Genomic DNA, 18,837 nt, shown 5'->3' on the forward strand with positions numbered 1-18,837 from the left:
TCCTCAGCCACACAAGAAAGAGGGCCAGATTTACACCGCGGGAATGCCTGTTGATACCTAAAACCCAGAGTACTGAGAAGGATGACATCCTCAAATGCATATCTATATTTGGACCTACAACCACTAAACTGAAGGGGTTGATCAAAAGGTTCTGGCCAGTGGTCCAACTTAGTCTATCAGACGAGAAATTACCAAGAATGGCTCTGAAACGCTCCAAGGACCTGAAGGATATGCTTACCAACGCTAGAATGAGTAAAAAGAACACCAGGTCCACAACCTGGCATATGATTGAGATCAAAGGCCACCATCCCTGCGGGACAAAAAAAAATGACCTCTATTCTGGTTGAGGATAGAGCCTGGCCCTTATGGCACTTTTCAAACTACAAAACCTCTAACGTGATCTATGTTATAGACTGTCCCTGTGGTCTTAGATGTGTGGGCCAAACAAAAAGACAGATCCACAAAAGAATAGGGGAGCATAGATCTAGAATCAGGTCCAAAACCCACACCACGCCATTAGTGTCACACTTTGTGGAATTCCAACACAGCCCTGAGGATCTCCTTTGGTGGGTGGTTGATATTGTGCCCTCTACTTCAAACACCACTAGTGCCCTAAACCATAAGGAGGCATGGTGGGTGTTCAAGCTGAACTCGGTAACAAATGGCTTAAATGAGGCGGAACCAAGTGGTCCGTACGGGTAACTCCAACTCACGTACTGCACTGAGCTAGCTCCCACATATCTAAAATACAGATCTAGCACTTTAGCTATCAGTACCGCACTTGGGAATTTGACAGGCATCTTATCAGTAGTCAACCCCTTGCTGCAGTATACCTTGTATCCTTTGCACCAACGTGATTTGACACTAGTACCCCACCTGGGATTTTGACAGGCAACTTATTAGTAGTCAGCCTCATGGCGTAATATACCTTGTATCCTTTGCATTACCGTGTTTTGACACCTACCGTCTCTAAGCAAGCTGATTTTTGGTTCCCTTTCTATTATAGATCCCAATGTTCCTAGTGTACCTCCATTACACTTCACACACAACCTTATCATCTGCCTGGCCCTTGGATACATGCTCCTCACATTAGCCGCACTAGCTAGGCCTCACTTCCCTGTATCGCCATGATGACACAATGTGGGCCCATCGCGCTTGCGCGCAGCAGGAACACTACCTGCCCCGACGAATGCGCACTGGACCGCAATGACACAGCTCCTTTACAAGGAGCTGAGCGTCTCTCATCTTTGTGCCACACCATTTCGGACATTGCGCTGACATGTGCCACACAGTACTCATTCAGGTAAGCTCTATTCTGTCCCTGTCCTTGCTCCTCTATACTTACTCTAGTCCTACAATATCTCGTATACTAATGCAGGTCTCTTTGCAGGACTCTGCCATAGCTGCCTACCTCAGGAGCGTCTAAAATCTACTAAGAGGCACCTTTAATTGAGGCCTACACCAACGGAGCCCTTCAACTCCCTCCGCTCCCAAGATGCCCCTAGGGGAGCTACATCCTCCCCCCGCTACAGATCCCCGCATCTAGCGTGCAAAACTACAAAATCAAGGTAATACTCCCCATGCCTGAACTTTACCTTACATTTAATTTACATTATGACTCCCCAGGACCTTACTAAGCACTTTCTCTGTATGTCTCCTTACAGCATACAACAGAGCGGAGAGTGCTTCTTTAAGAATAAGTCTTGAAGACATTATTAAAATACAGAGAGAGCTCCTAGTGCAACCCATCGAAGGTCAGTGCCCTTTTGCCCAGTACACTGAAATGCTATTCTCAGGTGTTATTATTATTAGAATTGTATTCTTTTTACTGTCATGTATACACATTTCTTTTTAATGCATACACACACAGCACTACTAATGCTAGCCTTTTTATAGGTTCCTCCTTAGGGAGACCTATACCAGTCCCCAGAAGAAGGCTCACCACCTATATGCCGAAACGTCCAGGGACCAGACACCTCTTGTGCACTGACTATCCCCTGGAGTTGAACTGTTGATTTAACTCTAGACGTAGACCTATTATTAACCCACCCTTTTATGTCTGGCGTTTGCAACTATCTCTATATAGATTGCGTAAAATATGATATGCATTGATTTTTTTGAATAATAAAAAGAAAACCTTGTCACATTTCACAAGTCACTGGAGGTGAAGGTGTAACACAAGTACCACTATACACCAACAAGTCTGTATTTCCATGACCTTTGTTTGTTAGAATTGTGTCAATGGAATGCAACAATTATTTTGAGAAAAAAAACAACAGAAAAAAGTCAAAAAAGAAATAGAAAGGAAAAAACAAAAATAACAGCAAATCAATACATGCTGAATCTTACAGAGTGACACATGGTGCACGTAAATTGAGATATGTGTACAAAACATGACAAATTCTAGTGTTGCTTAATCAAATGAAATATAAACAATGAAATGTCTAGGTTAGGACGCCCCCTCAGTGTTTATAGGAGGTCAGCCAGAGCAGCACGCAGGTACAATGACACTCTGTGCTAATGCAAGATAGATGGAGGGTCATTTAGATTTTGCAACGCACACTAAAGAAAGTTGAAGAAGCATGCCGATTTATGAATACTAAAATAATAGCAAAGTGCCAGTTGTTTGCAGCATCAATTAAATGTGCTCTACCTTTTTACGAGGTTATATGCACCTAGGATAGCATAGGGAAATACGTGTGTAAGACTAGTGAGCACTATCCTTTGTGTCACTCGGAAATACAAAATGAACATTTAGTGTAGGAAATAAAGCACACCCAGGATCAGGGGACGGGTCAGGACAGGACAGCAGACCTCTTAAGTGCTTCAAACGGAATCAAGCACTGGTGAACAGCAAATGTATAAGAACAAAAACGTATAATTGTGCACACATGGAATGCATATTCCATTAGAGCCGGCTAAGCTGCTCTTAAGGCCTAGTCAATAAATACAAATGTGCACACGTTTGACTTGTCCTGGATGCAGAGAACATTGCAAAAAGAAATCTAACAACAAATACCATGTGGGTTTGTAAATGGCTGCAAAGTGCCAGTTGCCTCCTTTTAACCCTCAACACACCACACTGAGCCATACAATTTTGCGGCTTTTGAAATGTTGCTCTGTAGTAGTACCCATGCCTATCTCCATTTTAAAAAAACACCCACTTTCCTTGAGTCAGTAAAACAATTACACCCCACTTATGCTTGGTAACGTCTTACCTTGTTTTCAGGGACGAGAATGCGTACCACACAGCAGCCTGAGACTCTCAGACTCTGACTGCCACCACGATGAACCTCTGATGAAGTCCCTCACTGCAAACCTAAAGGGGGCAAAGGCACTAAGTCAATTAAATTGCAACCCGCTGCGTGATACCTCGTATACTCGATAGGAAATTCAACTGTTGGTGGCAGGGTATTTGTCTCTTGAGCTTCGTAGGAGGTTGAGAGGTGACACATTGCCCCACTAGGCCAAACAAAAGAGAAGAGATCCTCGTACATGGATGCTGCACAGCCTCTCTTCATAACATTATTACTACTGGCTTCCCTCTTTTGCCCTCCTCAACAATCAATGGCCGCTCCTTATGCACGCCCTTTCCAACAAGATCAATTAAGGAGAGAACTAGATTTTTAAGAATCAAAATTGCAGTCAACACATGCACAGACATTAGGCACTACGCCACACCCTTCGCAGCAGCCAGAAATAAGGCATCAAAAGCAGGCATATTGGATTGCGTTTTGTTCCCCCCTCACAGTATGCATCAGTTATTGGTGGCGGGCTGATTGAAATTCTTCTCCAGCGGCTGAGACTGAGGGGCAAAACAGCAGAAACTCCTATAGTGGTGATCATCATTTAGGTAATGCGTCAGTATATGCGTATTGAGTATACAAAACCAGTAAATAAATGTACAAGTTAAATGATGGCCCTGCCTACTGCCTCGTTAAACAGTAGCGGGTGGAGGCAATATACTTTGTATTGTACATTCTTCCTGTGTAGCTATCTGCTCTCGTAAGGAATCCATTGAGCAGGAGAACTCATACTTTGGTGGCCCTGATCCTGTTAAGCAAGTCAGGCTCACAAAACCCCTCATGGCTATTGGGAGCTTTGCATTAGGCATTGCAGTAAAAAAAGAAAAGTTGTTCCAATACATCAAGAAAATCCCTTGATGGTCACAACCCACATCCCTGAAACCTCAGCAGAATTGGGATATTTGGGTTCACACAAAAGGCATGACCATTGCCCCCTGAACTGTATGCAGCAAACGTGAGGTTAAAGAAAGACTCATATGACAGAGTGGGCCAAATGTGGGGATTGCAAGTGAAACATTTTATTAACAGGGCCCAGTTTCTATGGCAGGGTGGACTTAAGAAGACAGGACGTTACACAATATTTTACCAACCTCCATCACAGCACCCGCAGACATATGTTTGACTTGCCTTCAACAAAGCAGAGGGGCAGATGGGGGCTAGAGTGACACCCTTAGTTCTTCAATGTGAACATTCACTAAAGTCTGACCTTTACTCTGTGGTCATAAATGCCACACGACATTGTGAGGCCAAACGTTATGCTTATTTTGGAATTACACAATGGGCTTTAACATCCAATGTGTGATTTTACAACGTGAAACTCTTTAAAACACATGTAATTAAGTCACAGTGAAAATATTGCATTTAGAGAGAAATTCCATCTTAAAACTTATAGCAGCTGTAAAGTTTTACTGCGTTTGTTCATGTACATTTTTCTGAACACACACAGTAAAACGTTAACATCGCCAGTCTCGGGGAAAGGCTTCCCTCAACTCTCTGCTTAACAACATGCAAGTGCTCACATCCAGGGGTACACCTAGGCTAAAATTTAGAAGGGGTGGGGGCTGGCTGACCCTTCAAATGTTGGGAGAGGCGCTAACTTCAGAGACGGTGGAGAGTGGCAAACTTACTTGTGCAGCGGCATCTAACTTCTTTACTCATTGTAATGAGACTATGCTACTGCAGCTTCAATGTTATAATCTCTCCTTTAAGTCTGAAAGCACCCACTTATTGCAGATCCCAAAGGTACTAGAAAGTGTGAAAATGGCAGATGGTGTGCAATGAAAGACTCAATATTATAGCATAACAGGACATTGCAGAGTCTGGGGCAGTACTGCCCAAGCAACGTCGGTGGCCGGGAGCAACAGGGGAGAAAATGTAATGTTGGTTTCTACCACAGTTAGTCCGCTATAATATACTAAAATCTCTGGTGCACTGGCTGGCGGGTGAGGCTGTCTGCCTGTCAAATCAAGTATTACGAGACTGGTGGAGGCCACGAGAGGGCCAGTGAAGCAATAATGCAATTCTTTGTGACAGTATTGAAGCCACCAGGGTACACCAATGTGTATTTTAACCCACTCTGCAATTTGGGCACGGCACCCTTCTTCCACGCTTAGGTTTAGAGATTGGCCACAAACCTCCAGCGTGTTGTTATGTATGGTTTTAAGAACATTTAACTAAGGATATCAAAGCAAACTTAACTTTTTAGCATATCAAGCTATTAGACATTATGGATGTGATAAAGGGTGCTTTATTGTGTTGCTCGCTTTAACTGTCACAGATTTGCAAGGTGACTGGTGCTCTTTCAGTTGGAAATCCACCATCATGCATAAGAAAGGCTATGCTGTTGATCGAGTTCATTACGGCACTGGCTGCAGAGCCAGGGACGCAGCCTGTGTTTCTCAGGGGGGCTGTGACTCGGGGAAACGGGCAGTGCTTGATCATCGAAACAAAATGCGGCCTGAAGCGTGTTCCTGATCCTTTGAACATGGATTTCTGCCACACAACAGGGTGAAGGGGAGGTCACCCAAAAGCAACCCAATGACCTTTTATTCTCCTAAACTGTGTGGTGCTGTGCTACATTGAGCCCTTCACACGAAACCAAGCTGATAATGTTTCTACCGGATTGAGCGTTTGGTACCTTTGTGTGATTTGAAAATACTTCTCCGGGCTGACTTTTGCCTTTATCTTCCTGACGTCAGAAAACGGGGACCAGAACGTGGGAAACAACAATGATGATAATTATTAGAGGCCTGGGCGAATCTTCTCCTTGAATATTCGCGGGTGCCTGGGGCTTTGCATATTATTTGGGATGCTATCCGAAATTAAAGATATCATTTTATTTTTGAAAGCCGTATGGAGTAGTCACCCCGCCTCCTCACACAGGGCAGTGTAGGCTTACTTCTCCTCCTGCAGTAGCAGAAAGAAAAGGCCCAGTCAGTCACACTATATGATCCTGAAGGGTACAAATTAAAGAAGTTAAGAAAACTATTCACCTTTCATCAAATTTGTGAGCAATTGGAGGGATCCACCAAACCCTGAATCCCCTCAAAATCGGTTCGGTGGATGCAGTTACTCCGGCTTAATTAAGAACACCCGTTTCCAAGTGCTCTGAAACTGGATCCCAAGTGTTAGTGGCACTATATAAAACTACAGAATGAATATCCCTACAGCACGGATTGGGGGCATCATATCAACTGTCTCCCATGCACATAGCAAAGATTAAACACAACAGCACTGATCCACGGCTGGGCAGGAAGCAGTCACCGCACACTCAGCATAGGGCTCAATACTAACCCCGGCCCAAACCTATACAAATTCTACTCTTGGCGGTCAGTCTGGTGGGCCCAGGGGTCCCCCTGCCTTCAGCACTTACCATTGGAGATGGGAGTCGGTCAGGGCCAGCCATCGGGGGTGGGCCACAGAATCTTCCAAATGACCCCCAACTGAAAGCAAGGGCTGAGGGCAGCAAGCAACTAGGCCGCAGCATGCACTCCGCACGTGGCTGAGCTGGCTCAGGCAGGCTCTCCTCAGGAGACAACAAGATGACCACGCCACGCCCTAACAACCAACTGTAAAACTGAAGATGGCACTGTGCCCATCACGCACTACCACACTTGACTACATTTCATTTAATTGGCTGACAAACAGCCAAGGAAAACTGTACATTCTGTGTTACTATACAGAATGTATCAAATATTGCATAGTAGCACAGAATGGTAGTTTTCATTGGCTGCTGTTGTCTTTCACTGCGCTGTAGCCAGGCCCAGCGAGCTGTGTGCTGGAAGCAGAGTGGGAGACAATCGAACACAAATGACAAAACAAGCAAAACAGATTACACGTCGTGACTCATGCCGGCCGCATCAGTGCTGGTGTCCAAAAAAGTGTGCTGGTGTTGTACACCGGCAAACACTGGCACAAATTAAGCACCGGATGCAAGCTAGCACTAGAACGTTACTTTGAAGTTGGGTGCACCCCGACTTCAAAAAGCTTGTGCAGGGCCGAGGGCGCTGTTGCGCACAAGACAGATGTCTGCCTGATCTGCGGAGCTCCGACGCGTGATTAATCCTTTTCAGAAAAAATCCTGCTTTGGTACCACCATACGGCTACAGAGACACACTTTCGGTGTCTGAAGTCAATGGGAAAACCCACAGAAATTCCTGGCAAGAAACGCGGTTCGACCGCAGAGCTATCCAGTTGTAAACTGCTGTCAGGAGAGAGGGACGGTGCCGGCCACCTGAGGGGACCGCGTGGTTCTTGGCTCGGGTCCGCTGGAGGACTGACTGCGGGCCACAGGTGGGAGGATCCACTGGCAGGCCACCATTGGAGATGGCTGTCTCCAGGGCGCATAGCTGTGCGGATGCTTGATTGAGCCCAGCCCTGCAGGACGAAGCATTGGGGGTGAGCCACTCCGGTTGGCTGGACCAAAGAGTAAGAAGCCGCTGTAAGAATGTAAGAATGCTTCGCCCCCGACAAAGCATCGGGGGCGAACATCAACCCCCCCCCGGCCACATACCCACTCACCCGACATCCGAAACCGTGGGCGGGCCTGACCGTAGAGGCACAGAGGCTCAGACGGACATGCCCGGGGGTTATCCAGAGAGGTGAATGCTGCGGCAGCCCTCAGGAGAGACCTGCTGCATACGACACAAATGCGGAGGTAGGGGAACTGGCGGGGGACCGACACTGGCCCATACCACATTGCTGATGCAACTCTGATCCTACTGCTACGGGGGACCAGTGTGTGGATCGGCTCCACGCTAAATCCTTTTTGACCCCCTCCTACGTGCTCCAGACGTGACTCACTGCACCCCTGTCCATCTGCCCCAGCTGTAAAAGCCCTACACTGGAGGGAGCCACACACCAGCTGCGTCCCGTGGCAAGGAGACACCATTGGGCGCCACGTGCATTCTGAAGGCCCAGCTAAAGGTGAAACACAGTTGGAATACTATACCGAATTACTGTGGTCTCCCCTCTGGTGACCTGGCCAGAGGATCGAACTGCATTAGGGGGCAAATTGTGTGAAGTACAACCCGGGGTCTGCTGCGTGGGCTTGCCCCTTGACGTACAACTCTGGTCCAGGGTCCCCCATGCAAAATACTGGTGACATTGGAGTGTGAGGAGAGGGGGGTGACAACTGAAAAAGGAAACAGTGATATCACGGCAAATCTGTAGCACCTGCCCTCAATGCTCTGATACCAGGGCACATACGAGCAACCATCTAGGGGTACCACTTGTAATTATTCCGGAAGAGTAAATTCGTAGGATGGGCAATGTGGGTGGAAACAGTCCACTCTCTGGTGCAGTCAAAAAATAGGCGCTAACACGTACTATAACAGGAAGGTCATACCTTTGGATCCTCTGCCAACAAAGTACGGGAGATGCCCTAATGCCGGTTGATTATACCTGTATAGCAGTCGATCTACAAGATACGGTCCTCTGTACAAACACACCTAAAGCAAGACGGTAACTTGGCAGCACCACGAACCTGTGAACCCAGTGCAACTGGGAATATATACTGAATGTCACATGAACGGAAAGCAGAGAATCCTTGATCAGGCGGTGGAGGCGCACGGACACCCTGCTCTCCCTGCCAAGTACACTATCCGGTAATTGACGGAGAAAAAGGCCTGTAACACTGCAATTCCACTGCTCTACGGAACAAGAGGGCGTTGGCAATTCCCACTGTACTCTAATACTTAAACAGTAGAGCAGCCTCTCCCTGTCCCACCTTAAACCTTCGAAACAAACACTCTCTATAGCTGTGTAACGGATATGACGAAGGGAGCAGGAGCCAAAAAGAAAGGGCCAATGGACTCGTTTACGAGTTCGCAGTCGCAAGGGCCCACGGCAGAAACAGCAGCGGCTACTGACACCCAGTCAGAGGCTCTGAACAACGAGAGAGAGGACCGCTGATGGCCACCGTACAAAATGCGCTCCTGGCAGTAAACCTCAAATTAGACAACATTGTTGCAACCATTGGTTCACTGAAGGCCCGCGTTGATAAAGAAAATGCCCACATCAATGAAACGGAAGGCAGAATCAGTTCAATTGAAGACACAATCAACGAACATAGCCGCGACATTGCTCAACTGAAGGGGGACCTGATAAAGATGCAAAGTAAGAGTGAGGATCTCGCATCTAGATCCAAGAGAAACAACGTCCAGATAGTCGGAGTCTCGGAATCCTTCTGTATAGGCCCAATGGAAGGACACCATGGAATCATTCCTGAAGTCTATCTTTGGTGCGGACTCCTTCTCACAACACTTCCTAGTTGAGAGAGCCCACCGCATCCCGGCCCCGGTGCCCAAACCGGGTGCACCGCCACGCACGATAATTGCACGCCTTCTCAACTACAGGGACAGAGACACTATCCTTAAGCTGGCTAGAGAAAAAGGAACTCTGCACTATGAAGAAAATAACATTCACATTTACCCTGATTTCGCCTCTGGCATACAAGCACAAAGGAGGTCATATGAACTGGTCAAGCGACTGCTTCAGATGTGCCAGGTGCCGTACGCACTGATGTTCACTGCAAAAATGAGAATTCAGCACGGGTGAAGGGCACATTTCATCGACACCCAGTCAGCGGCCATAGCTTATAGCAAGTCCTCCATACCTCTTCCCCCCAAGGAACGCAGGATGGACCAGAACAAGAGACCGCAACCAGAAGATGAGAGACATGGCCCGATGGGTTGAATGAAGTGAACGATAATATCCTTTATATTGGTTGAATAATCTTAACAATGGGTGGCACCACAACATACTAATATAACCTGGATCGGGGCCACCTAGAGAAGGCAGCCATGTAACTGCAACGTGGGTACCATAGGTAAGTTCCACAATTCGGAAGGGAACCATCATCGAGCTCAGGGAGATGATGTGGGTGGGAGGTGCGCAAGGGGGGAAGTTGGTTGATCACCAGGTATTGAGGGGGGGGTGGGGACGGGGTGGTGTTGTTGCCATTTGCGAAAATTAAATGTTTTTAAAAATATGGTCATGCTGCTGCAGAAGGTGCTCTCTCAGGCGATTCATGCGCTGTTCCGAATATGGATTACAAGCGCAGATGGCATACGAAATTCAAATGGGCGAAAGGCTAAGAGTTAAATTACTGTCTTGGAACATACGTTGGCTAAATAATCCAATGAAATCCAGAAAGGTGGAGAACTATGTTGTCATACACCGCCCCCATATAATGTTGTTGCAGGAAACCCATGCGATGGGAACAGTGAACCTAGACTTCCTTCAAAACTGGGGGTGTCAACGATACTACACAGAGTATTCAACGCAGACCAGGGGAGTGCTCACGTTAATAAATCAATCATTGGGATTTAGATGTTCGGGCAGTAAAATAGACTCCCAGGGACGATATGTGGTGGTGTGGGTTGATATAGCGGCACAACTAGTTACTCTAGTGAATACCTATGGTCCCAACATTGATGACCCAGAGTTCTTCATAGAAATGCTAGATATACTCAACACATTGGATGAGGCATGGGTACTGTGGGGAGGGGACTTTAATACGATCTTGGATACCACCCTGGATAGGTCGACTAGGGTTTACCAGACACCCACAAGGGCGGCCACAACCTTACACCAGAAAATGACATAATTATCACTGATTGATGCATGGAGAATGATACACCCGACTGAAAAGCAGTATACATACTACTCCTCGGTGCGCGACTCCGCCTCGGCTATTGATTATTGGCTCATGTCCTCCTCCCTTTCAAACATGCTAAATAACTGTGAAATTGACTCCCACACATTGTCTGACAACTCCCCAGTTTCCCTAGATGTAGTGTCATGTGAGGTCCCACCCCCAGTTAGGAGTTGGAGGATGCCGGTGGCTATCCTAAAAGACCCAAATGTAGCTGAATCTCTCCGCACGAAGATTGAAGAATTCTTTACGAATAATAAGGGATCAGTGGAGCGATATGTAACACTCTGGGAGGCTTTTAAGGTCTGGATAAGGGGGGTCCTTATGTCCAAGACCACTGGACTCTTAAAATCTGTGCGGCTGGAATTGACAAAATTGGAGTCGCAAATCCGAGAACTGGAGCTCAAATACAGCAAGGCACACGATACAAGAACCCTTGCCGATATTAATGCTTTTTAAAAGACATTGATAAATTGGCAGCCAGGGAAATACAGTACATAGCTGCCACAGCTAAGGCGCAGAGATACGGGGAGGGCAATAAGGCAGGTCGGTCATTGGCAAATTTGATAAAAGCAGAACAACAGCACGACCCTATCGTAGGTATCCACGAAAAGGGATGGCACAGAAATTACCAGAGAGGAGGGGATAAATCAGGAATTTACTGACTTCTATGCAGAATTATACTCGAATCGAGATACCAAATCCACCTTCGAAACACAGGAGTACCTCGATGCATTGAATGTACCGGGATTACCCCCTGAAGTCAAACTGACCCTTGAGCAACCAATTACCTGCAATGAAATAACAGAAGCAATGAAGGCCCTATCATCCAGGAAGGCCCCAGGCTCAGATGGTCTGGGTGTGAACCTATATAAAGAATACCACGTAGAACCCAGTGCTACTAAAAGTATGCGAAGAGGCGATGGATTGGAATATACTGCCAAGAGGCTGTAATCATTGTATTATTGAAACCCAGACGTCCCCCACACGACATGTCGTCGTATAGGCCACTGTCGTTAATTAACTGAGATGCCAAAATATTTGCAAAAGTCCTAGCGACTAGGCTCCTTCCCAGTATGCCCACCCTTGTACATCCGGATCAGTGCGGCTTCATACCGACCCGGTCCACATCCTTAAGTCTCTGTAGATTGTTTGGGGTCATGGCACAAATAAATTCTGAAGCTAGGGCCGTGGTAGTATCCCTTGACGCCGAAAAGGCATTTGATACCGTCTCTTGGGAATATATGTTCACATTATTGAGGTTCTTTGGGATGGAACCCTACTTTATTAAATGTGTAAGACTGCTATACACGACACCCGAGGCCAGAGTTCTCACAAATCATATGATATCCAGGTCCTTTTCATTGGAAAGGGGAACCAGACAGGGATGTCCATTTTCCCCTTTATTATTTGCTCTAACGATCGAACCGATGGCAGCATACATAAGACAAAATCACGAGAACAAGGGCATAAGAATGACGGGTCCAAACCAATCCATATCACTGTACGCAGATTACACACTTCTCTATGTCCGAGACCCTGAAGACAATCTAAGACCTAATATGCAAGACATAAATTAGTTTTCTGAATACTCAGGATATAGGATAAATAAAGCCAAATCCGAGATATCTCTGTTAACCCCAGCTACACAATGCCCAGGAGACACGGGTGGACTTAAGTGGGCCACTCAGCACATCCGATGTCTGGGCATACTTGTATAAAAGGACAGGCAGACACCATTTGCAGAGAATTACGAACAACTACTTCACTCACTCAACTTTAAATTGCAGATATGGCCTAGGCTTCCTCTCTCCCTATATGGCTGGATAGCTATTCTGAAAATGGTGGTACTTCCCAAGTTATTGTATCTCTTTGGCAATATACCCATCTGGCCGGGGAGGGCATTCTTTGTGAAACTCTGATCATGGTCTCAACGTTTATATGGAATGGTGGTGCAGCCAGGATAAAGTGGGAAAGGATGGTCCAACTCTACAACATGGGAAATATTGCTGCTCCAGACTTTGAGCTTTATTATCTGGTATCGCAGGCTCAATTCGCCAGGTACTGGTATGACTCATTAGACACTACAGTGCATATCCATATAGAAAGGTATGCCGCAGCCCCAACTGACCTCCAATCTATTTTATTCAGCACACACCATAAAGACCCATGCCGATTTGATCCGGTCAGTGTCACGGTTCATGCATAGACAATAATCTGAAAATAACTACAGATAGAGACACCCTATGATTCGGAGGCACCACTGTGGACATTTCCAGACATCTCACCATCATTTGATGAAGCCTTGCAGAAAACGTGGCACCCGAACAAAGAGATAAGAATGCGTGACATGTTCCCTAATGGGAAATATGTGACCCTGGAAGACTTTAAAAACACAGTCGGGTGCGGGGACAACTCAAGGCATTTCAAAACCACCCCATGAGAGCACCGTTCAATGCCAGATGGCCTCTGTTTCCCGATGAACCTCCCACACATGCATGTCTGCGGGCTGTGACGTCAGGTTCTGGTCCCGGTATATCCACATTAAATAATATGATACAAACACATTCCCCATCTCTAAATAAAGTAAGGGCTACATGGGAAGCAGACATGGAAATAACGATCACGGATGAGAAGTGGTCTAAATACTGCCAATTGACCAAAGCTGAATCGTTGAACGCTGGCCTCAGACTGATCCAAATTAACATTTTAAATAGATTGCACCACACCCCGGCCAAAATGGCTAAATTTACAGCGAACTGCTCTGGTGAATGCCAGAAATGAGGGGAGCCAAAGGCGGGCTCGTTTCATATGTACTGGGCCTGCCCTGTGATAGCGAAGTTCTGGGGGGCAGTTGCGGACATTGTTGAGGAGGTAACTCAGATTCCTGCATCTCTTACTCCACAAAAGTATTTGTTTGGGGACATTGGGAAGGTATCTGAAACTACCAGAAGGCTGTTTAACATATCTTGTATAATAGCGAAACGTTTCATACTTAATAACTGGAAAAGCCCCTCTACTCCGACGATAGAACAGTTCCTCAGAGAACTGACATTCGTTAACGAATGTGAGAAACTATATGCAATGGCGCTGTCCAAGACCAGTCGCCCTAAGGACATATTTAGGATGTACCTGTGTGATATAGTATCAGATACTGAAACCTCTCTGGGGCCCACGCCATAAGTGTGTGTACATTGATATTGTAATGCTATCGCAAATGTTTTTGGATCTGTGTTATGTTCCACTGGAGTGCGCTGTACGTAGCAGTCGAGACCTTAATAAATAAAAGTTTTTAAAAAAGAAAAAAGCTTGTGCAGGGCTGGCTTAAGGGGCGATGCAGTGCACCCCGATGCACTCTTTATTTTGTGCGCCAATGTGCAGGTTCACGGCTTGATCGTACCTTAAGCCAGCCCTGCATCTTTTGGTAAGGTGCTGGGCCCAGTGGGGTTTCCTGCCCTTTTTGACTGTTGGTCCAATAATCATTAGTGGGGCAATCTGGCACAGACCATAATTTAAGTTGAGCGAAGAAATATTCTCCCAAACATTTTGCCACAGCAATAAATGAAGCTATCGTCTATGCAGGGCCGGAGTCATGTCAGATTTTCAGGATGCCCTTCATTAATATTCATGAGATAGATTTGCAATTATTCTAAATGTATGCACATTTTTCCCACGACTATTAATGAGAGATGTCCTTAAAACCTGCCAGGAATCCAGCCTTTGAGGCCTGGAGTTTGACAACCATGGTCTATAGGACCTCAGGTGAGCCCCTTTTGCTTGGACTACATTTTAGATGTTATGGACAAAATGGCTCCTTTTTTTGGGTTTGCCGATTGTGCCCTAGGCATTGATCTAGAATTGCTCTAATGCAACATTGTCCCTGTTCACATGCCCATGATTTTCAAAGTCAATCGAGGATGGGGCATTAAATCTTATGTCAGGATCATGCCAGGCTCTGCTGGTGGACCTAATTCATGCACTTTGGAGTAACCAACCTGGCATGTGACGACTCTTCCTATACAGTATGGGCCTCCTCAAACTCCTGCCTGTTGGACAGTGAGTTTGTATGCGTTTGTCTGTTTTCATTTTCGCGTCTAGTAGTATTTTCATCCTTATTGTCTTCTTGGTAGTCTTCATGCAATGTGCCACAGGTGTTCTTATAACACAGGCTGCAAATAGTACTAGTACTAGGGCAGCTATGAGTACTTTCAGTCAATTGGCCATCCATTGACAGGCTCCAGGAAAAGATGTATGCAAGCCAATCATCATCTTCCCCTGCTGAGTTTGTAATTTCTTCCATTTTGTCATGCAGGTCTGGCAGCTGCAGTATGGGTTCTGTAAGGGTCCCATTATCTACTATCTGCCACCCTCCTTAGCTGTGAGGAGTTCTTCCTTCATAGCGGTGAACCCCTTAGCCGCTCAATTGATTGTCTGCAACAACTCCCATATGCTATCTGGAGCCACTTGGTGTTCACATTGGCTTGGATCCTGGGAACAATTGAAGCAAAGAACCTCTCAGTTCTGCTGAACAATCTATGCTGCTTTGGTATTGCATCGAGGGCTTCTTCCATTTTGCTAGAAATATAATTTCCTCTCTTCACTCTAGTCATCTCCACTGATCTTCTTTATCTCTGGTATGTATCCACCTTGGGGAATCCATCTATTTTTATGTTTTTCTGGGGTACTACCAAAGCTGGTGTATTTAGCTGTACCAGAGAACATATCCCTCCCCTGTTTGGTGGTAGTTGCATGTATGCCTTGGAACCACAGGCCCAATAGTGGTCTATTAGTACTGCTGTGCAGACCTTCATACCAGGTATTTTCGGTGTTCGTTTGTATCCCCTGTTCACCCAACCTTTACTGGACCATCATTCTGGAAACTCAGTGAAGCTTTCTCAAGCGGTATTATTGGCAGAAGACCTGTTTAATTTTCAACCCACATGAGCAGTTTAGCACTCGCCATCCATTCCTTGAGAGTAAGTCTTTCTCCTTCTGTTCCACTTCCACTGGAATCATCAGGAGTGCTTGTGCTTTAGATCCCATCAAACCTTCTTCCTATTCTTCTCCTGTAAATACTTGTACTTAGACCAACAGTTGAGGTCTCTCCCAGCATCCCGGCATTCCCCCTACTTCCCTTTTCCCTGTTTTCGGGCACTGCCAGTCTGTTTGTTTTACTACTCTAGATTCTCCTTTGTTTGGGCCATCTAGTATATATTGTATCATGTTATCTGAGCTCCAGTAGTCTTCTATCATTGCTTGAGTCTTTATATAGCTGTCCTCATAGGAAAATGTCTTTTATGACATCCATCGCAGTGTGGCCCATTTCCCTTGAAACTGGTCCGTTGTGGTGCAGAGCGTCAAGTACATAAAGCACTGTGCGCTGGCCACTGGAATTACTGTCACCATGAATGTCCTGGAGGCACTCATGGCGCAGCAGAGAGCACATTTAGCAGCTCTCACTTGAGGTCTCTCTCTCCCCACCATGGTCATGTGCTGGTACAACATGTTATTGGTAATGTGGGTCGAATTGCTCCTATAAGCATTCACATGGTCAAAATTGATGTTAACGCTTCGCTTAAGCTTTTAACATTCTTGAGCAGCATTGGTGACCAGCTCAGTTACAGCTTCAGTCGCCAATGGAACAGGTTTTATGTTAGCATATGCTTGAGTGTGTGTATAATACAATGCAGCTCTCTGTAGTGTGAAGAGGGTAAAGAGGTAGAGACAGCAAAATGCAAAGAATATCAATACAATAGCTGTCGCAGCGGTGTCCATGTGTGTCATGTGTGTATGCCCTTGGCATTGTCCATGAGCTTGGAATTGATGCTTACCAAAATTCACAACCCTTGGTATTATCATCTTTGTGGGTGGTCAGCTTTCTAGTGAAAGAATTGTACTAATATGGCAACAAAGAGTCTCTCAAAATTGAACTGAACGTTAGGGTTACTAAGCAAGTAGATAATAGATACGGGTAGATGTTTGCAACGTAAAAAAAGAAAGCATAAAGAAAGAGTTTTACCGGCAACATTTGATCCATGTCCCTGTAAATTCAAACGTGCTTCTCAGTTGTATTGTGTAGGTATAAAAATGTTTGCAGAAACTCAGTTCACACAGGTACGCTGTTGGCCAAATGTAAAAAAGGACAGTGTGCGTAAACTAATTTTCTGTATGTTCCTATCTAGTCTTGCTCCTATAACGTGTCTGAATCTGTTGATATTCTTCTTCTTCTTGCGCTGCACCATCTGCGTCTTGGACAAGGGGGCTCTCACCTCTGCAGGGCTTGACGTCTCCCAGATAATTTCAAGCCTTCTTCCCTACCAACTTTACAGCTTTCTCAGTAGCTTCCTCTACAATGAAGGGACCATCAAAGCGAATATTATGCCAGTGTCTGTTAAAGTTATATAATAGTACTAGATCCCCAAGTAGAGAAGAGGGGCGTAGAGCAGTTCTTGTGGTCCTACTGATGCACAATCGTCATCATTCTTTTTCGACTACCCCTGTCGAACTTGTAGCTGTTGAGAAATAAAAGAAGCACTAGCCATCATCGAAGTGAAATACTCATGCATTTCATAACCCAAAACAGTAGCAGCATTCTGGGCATCCGTCAGCGCTCTAGTGGGATGCTAAAGTGGGAGGCGCATGCGTCCTCCTGTCACACCTCATGGGGAGTTAAATGGTGGTCAGATGCAGGCTGATTGCGTAAGGTTATGGGTAGGCAGTGAATCCACCCCTTTTTCAGAGTCATTTTCACTTTTGCAATCTTTTCTTTGAGCAGGCCTTTGAGGTGTTCACAGATCACATGTGCCTGTAGGTGATACGCACAGAAAAACCTGTGCTTACTCTCTATTAGGATTATGATATGCTCGAACACTTCATTTATGAAGTGTGTCCATTATCAGACCAGAGGGCCTCACAAACACCCCATCGTGGTAATACCTCTCTAACAAGGAATTGTGCAGCAAAAGTGGCATCAGAGTGGGCGCATGTACATTCATCAAGAAAATTAACATACAACCACCAGCATGTACCTGTAGCTGTTAAAATTTTGGATCATTTCCACTTAATCTATGTGTAAATGTTAGAAGGGCCCATTAGGGTGGGGTTTTGCTCCTCTCACTACTCACAATTGGTGTCCTTCTGTGAAATGTTGGCACACAATACAGTTATACATGAAGGCAGCAACATGCTCCATCAAGTTTGGACAGAACCAGTTTTCAGCTATCTGCGCTGCAAGACTCTCTTTACTTGTATGGGTCGGATAGTGGAGCTGCATTAAGGCTATCTGCAGTAATGAGAGTGGCATGACTAGTTTTCCAGTGCTCCCTTATCGCCATGTCGCAGGGGATACTGAACACCCCTTCCTTATTCACAGTTCCTTCTCTTTTACTGTTGCTCATCCCTGTAATTCCATTATCTGGGTAACAGACAATGGGCCTCATTCCGAGTATGGCGGTAAGGGATAGCGGCCACCGCTAACGAGAGCGGTGGCGGTAATCCCTTACCGCCATACTCCGAGTTCCCTTTGCGCCATGGTGGTTTTAACACCTGCTTTTAGCAGGTGTTAAAAACCATGGCGCTAAGGGACCTTGATGTTAATTACGCCACCGTAATTTACGGTGGCGTAATTGACGCCTTCCCCACTCCCATTATGCCCTATGGGGCAAGAATGGGAATGGGGAAGGGTAAATGGGGATTGGGGAATTACCGCCCCGCCAACCTTGGAATGGAGCGGTAATTCCGCCATCCACCAAGGCGCTGCCGGTCCGGGTACGGCATCAACCAAGGCGTTAATAGCGCCATTGGTTAGCGCCGTACTCGGAATGAGGCCCAATGAATTAAACCCTTCTTGCATTACCATGATACACAATTGTGTGT

At 46.0% G+C, this 18,837-nt stretch overlaps 1 protein-coding gene across 1 annotated transcript in view; it reads right to left on the minus strand.

Moving 5' to 3' along the window:
* Window positions 1–18,837, minus strand: part of LOC138471917 (ectonucleoside triphosphate diphosphohydrolase 8-like) — a 487,786-nt gene that overhangs the window by 423,258 nt on the left and 45,691 nt on the right. The window contains exon 2 of the mRNA XM_069609787.1: window positions 3,219–3,319. The gene's annotated coding sequence lies outside the window, so the exon portion shown is untranslated. The remainder of the gene's footprint in view (window positions 1–3,218; window positions 3,320–18,837) is intronic.

Source organism: Ambystoma mexicanum, chromosome 8 (assembly GCF_040938575.1).
Source record: "Ambystoma mexicanum isolate Mex_15411 chromosome 8, UKY_AmexF1_1, whole genome shotgun sequence".
Lineage (NCBI taxonomy): Eukaryota > Metazoa > Chordata > Amphibia > Caudata > Ambystomatidae > Ambystoma > Ambystoma mexicanum.